At 42.2% G+C, this 4,882-nt stretch overlaps 1 pseudogene; it reads right to left on the bottom strand.

Moving 5' to 3' along the window:
* Positions 1–3,161: 3,161 nt before the first annotated feature.
* On the bottom strand, positions 3,162–4,526 carry LOC144373087 (Krueppel-like factor 5 pseudogene; annotated as a pseudogene).
* Positions 4,527–4,882: the final 356 nt, after the last annotated feature.

Genomic DNA, 4,882 nt, shown 5'->3' with positions numbered 1-4,882 from the left:
TGGGAGGCCTGGCTCTAACCAGGATACAGGCAGGGCCCCTGAGGAGGTGAGAGCAGAGTCCAGAGTGCAAGGTAGAAGGAGGCTTCATTCCTATCTTAAATAGGTAGCTCAGAGAGTTACACAACAGGAGGCCTGCGCCTGCCTTGCAGGGATGGGACCAAGTTGGTGGTTCCCAAATTTAACATGTAGGAATGCAGAAGATGAGGACTGGGCTTGGTGAAAAGCCCCAAGTTCCTTGCTGTTGTATGTGCATGTACATAGGAACATACATGGTGGGATGCCCAGAGAGTTGATAACATATATAAAATTCAGGGAAGAGTTCATATTGAAGGAACAATTGAAAAGACAGAATTATCACTTTAAATATATTTTAGTCTGTTTGGACTACTCTAAGGGAATACTAGAAACATATACCTTACAAGCAAAAAAAATTGTTGACTTCTGAAAGTTCAGATGTCCAAAATAAAGTTTCCAACAGGTTTATTGACTATTGAGAACCTGCGTTTTCATAGACAGCTCTAATTTGAAGGTTTGTGTCCCCTTGGGTACCTTGGTTGAACTCCTCTTCATTAAGGTGATGGTATTAGAAGGTGAGTCTTTGGGGAGGTGTTGAGGTCCTGAGTCTGAAGACTTCATCAGTGGAATTAATGCTCTAATGAACAGTGCTACAGGCTAGCTGGCTTCTTCCACCACATGATGACACAGCCAGAAGCTTCTACTCATTAAAAATGTCCTTTCCAAACACTGAATTGCCTTGTTCCTTGATCTTACACACTGTGAAAAATGAGTGTCTGTGGCTTATAAACCACCCAGTCTACCATAGATTATTATAGCAGCGTGATGGGAGAAAGGAAGTACACCATCTCTGTCCTCACAGGATAAATTGAGAAGTTTCTTTGCAGCTTTCTTTTAATAAATGACAATAATTCTATTTCATGACTTAATAACCTGCAGGACCCCACCTTTGTCTGCCTAGGCTCATGATAATCTACCACAACATTAAAATACATACTCACACAGGATCTAGGACTGGTCATTTTTCCCCAAGTGTGTATAGCCAAGCTTCTGAAACCTGGGCTTGAAAGTAACCGTCAAGTCCTCTCTGTGTTCTTGACATCAAACTTTCAAAGAATTCTTCAGTATATGTTATTAGCCATATCTATGTATTCACCAGGCTGCTCACACTAGGTAAGAAGTGACCCCTGCCCTTGTAAACTCCAGTCTAATGGAGAAAGCATAAAACCCATGTTGTTCCTTGCTGTGCTGACAATAAATATTGCATGTAAATCCTGTGTTCCTTTATTGCTGATTACTGATCAGTAAATTTTACATCACAGCAAGCATTGCTACTTTAGGTATACATTTTGTTCACAATGAATAAAAGATTCTGGAAATCATGCAAGGTTAGAAATTAATTAGTCACAGAATAGTATGGTTAATGTTTTGGTTGTCAGACTCTTAACTGTGTATTGGGATTGATTTTTGTCCTTTGATTTAACTGTTTTTTTTTTAAATATTTTGGGCACTTTTTATTTTCAAAAAACAATTGTTAATATATAAACATTTCATTCTCTCAAAAAATTCTACAACTATACAGCTGTTTGCTCCATTATTTGCATAGGAAATGACCACAATACAAAAATAAGAGGGAAAAAGAAGCAAAACAGCAACATATTTATGCTTTTCATGTAGGTATGTCTCTATGTATAAACATTTTGAAGCCTCTTACAAAATTATTTACACCGTTTGTCATCTATTTACATGTTAAGAGCAACTTTCTAACAAACAAAACTATAACTTATCAAGTTATGAAAATTGTCTTCTAAAAAAACTTACTATATTACCACAAAATAAATAAAGATAAACAATATTTTTAAAACAAAATTAAAATTTCATTTCATTTAAGACCCCTTTTGGCATTTTGCTTATTATTCTGCCCTTTGGTTAACAGCATCAGCATCACATTACTACTTTATATTGCATATATGTAGCACTTGCTTCCTTAAGTTTTCACATATCATTAATATTTAAAGGCGGACTCTGAGTCAGTATTAACAACTGATTAACTAAAATGCACTGTAATTTAGATAAAATTACTGTGTCTCACTGTATATTACATGCAAAATCCACATAAATTGTCATTTAACCAACAGTACTGCACGAGCAAACACCCTGGTATATGAAAACTGCATCCTAAATTCAATATTGCCATGTGAAAACTATATTAAGTCCTTCCTTTAAAAAAAGATACTGTTTAGCTTATTTTAAGAGGTTCAACTTTCGTATATTTGTAACTATCTGTAAGCTCTTCCATTTATAATTCATAAAAAAAATATTTTGTATTTAAACTAAACAATCCTATTTTAATCAGTGCATGAAATTTGCTTTTCCTAAAAGTTCATTTGAATGATTATTCCTTCCCCTCTAAGAAATGAATTTGGTAACGTTTTGAGAGGTATCTTATCACAAATTCTAACTGTAAATGTATTTAGGGTTATTTTCAAAAGAAGTTTGATTTTTCCCAAAAGAATCCTAAAAAAAAAAAAAAAAAACTTGTAATAAACCTATAAAGCTGATTTGCATATTTACAAATTTTTGAATAGCAAATATAGGCAACTCATTAAAAACACACACACACACACATTTTTCAATGGCTATTTGTGAATTTCCAGGTACAGTACGTACCTCTAAGGGATCACCTATTAATGACAAAAAACGATGTCCGTCAAGTAAAATCTTGACATACAAGACATCCTTCTTCCCAGTACCTGCCAAGTGATTTGTTCACTAACCACTGTCATGTTAAACGATGGTGCCGAGGTAAAAACACTGCGCACCCCTCCTCCACCCCCACCCAGGCCAGATGTGGCTGCCTGTCATGAGATGAAATCTGCTTGAGTAAAGCTGTGTACATTACAGCAAGCATTCCAGATTCTTAAAATGACCAAACACTTTGGTAATAATACAATGTATTCCCCGTTTTCTCAAATATACAAAATATACATTTCCAGTTTTTTGTTTTGTTTTCTTTCTTTCTTTTTTCTTTTCTTTCATATATATATATAAATAATATATTATATATATATAAATAATAAAGTTTGTAGTTTAAAGGTTGCCAAACAGACTGTGGCGCACGCGGCAGAGAGCTTGGCGCTGGCGGCTCAGTTCTGGTGCCTCTTCATGTGGTCCGAGCCAGGTGGTCCAAGTGCCAGAAGCTGCGGTTGCAAACCCCCGCACTGGAACGGCTTGGCGCCCGTGTGCTTCCCGTAGTGGCGGGTCAGCTCATCTGATCGCGTGAACCTCCAGTGGCAGCCCTCCCAGGTGCACTTGTAGGGCTTTTCACCAGTATGCGTCCTCAGGTGAGCTTTTAAATGAGAAGACTTCGTATAAACTTTTGTGCAACCAGGATAATCGCAGTAGTGGATGCAGCGTTTCTCCAAATCGGGATTACTCAGGTTGGATATTTTGCGTATTAACTGGCAGAGTGCCAGGTAAATTTGGATTGTGAATTGACAGTTTGGAAGCAATTGTAGGAGCATAGGATGGAGGTGGCGTTAAATTCTGGAGCATCTCTGATTATCTATCAGGACTTCCAGGCTCTGATCTTGGTGGTGATGGGGGAAAGTAAGTGGCCTGTTGTGGAAGAAACTGACTTGGCATAGTGTATGTGCAAGGGGGCATGCCCTGGAATTGTTTCACTGAAGTCTCCAGAACAGCAGAGGTGTGTGTGTCAAGGCCTGCCATGGCGGCTGACGTAGAAACATTAAGGGTGTCCATTACTGCTGTCTGGTTTGTAGAACTGGGCATGTCTAGATCTGGTGTATTCAGTAGCTGGTACAGGTGGCCCTGCTGGGGAGGGACAGAAAGATGAAGATCTGGTGTAGTGAGTTCTTGTTTGATGAAAATATTGTTCACCTCTGGAGCTGAGGTCTGGTGGGAGCTTAATATATTGGTGAACTCAGGGAGGACCTGGGTTGGGGCCGGAGGAGGAGGAGGGGAAGTCGTTTCACTTTGGTGGCTGAAAATGGTAACAGTTCTGTCTTGATGTATGTTACTCACGGACTCTGGGATTTGTAGAGGCCAGTTCTCAGGTGAGTGATGTCAGGGAGGAAGACGTTCATGTTGATGCTGTAAGGTAACCCTTCACTGTCAGTGAAGAACTGGTCTACGACTGAGGCACTGTCTCGTCTATACTTTTTATGCTTTGGAATAATTGGAACTGGAGGAAGCTGAGGTGTCAGATACTTCTCCATTTCACACCTTGTCTGGACCAGCTCCTCTGGAGGCAGCCGTGGGCCAGCGGCGGGAGGCAGCGCTGGCTGTGGCGGCTGCCGGGGCGCTGGCTGCGCCTGTGGGTGGTAGTGAGGGTGCTTCAGCTCCTCGCCCGGGGAAGTGCGCCGCATCGCGAGATGGGTTCGTGGCGCCTGGCACCGACTTGAGCTGCGCTAACACAGGATCATCCTGCGGGGCCAGCGGCTGGGGCACAAGTCCAGGCGGGCGCTCATGGTCAGCACCCGCGTAGCCATGGGCACTAAGGGAGCGGCTCTGGCTGTGGTACGTGGGTTAGGCCCGTTTCCCACCTGGCCCATGTTGGCTCGGGCGGCGAGCTCCGCCGCGGGGCCGCAAGCGCAGGAGGGGAAGCTCTGGGCAGACCCCTGGGTCAACAGCAGGCACAGTTTTCAAAGGCTCACACGAAAAGCAAAACTCTTACGCTCTGCCATGTGTAAACGCCAATGTCCTCCAGGCAGCCACTTTCTCCCGCCCCACCCACCGCGCGCTCTCTCACTCGCTGGAGCCCGCTCCCGCCACCGCAGATCTCCAAGAGCAAGCTGCCAGCGCAAGTTCCTGCCCCGCGACTCTATGTTTTGAACATGGTTTTTCT

This window comes from Ictidomys tridecemlineatus, unplaced genomic scaffold, assembly GCF_052094955.1.
Source record: "Ictidomys tridecemlineatus isolate mIctTri1 unplaced genomic scaffold, mIctTri1.hap1 Scaffold_225, whole genome shotgun sequence".
Taxonomy (NCBI): domain Eukaryota; kingdom Metazoa; phylum Chordata; class Mammalia; order Rodentia; family Sciuridae; genus Ictidomys; species Ictidomys tridecemlineatus.
The sequence above is the reverse complement of the archived record's forward strand: the minus strand, read 5'-3'. Positions and strand labels throughout refer to the sequence as shown.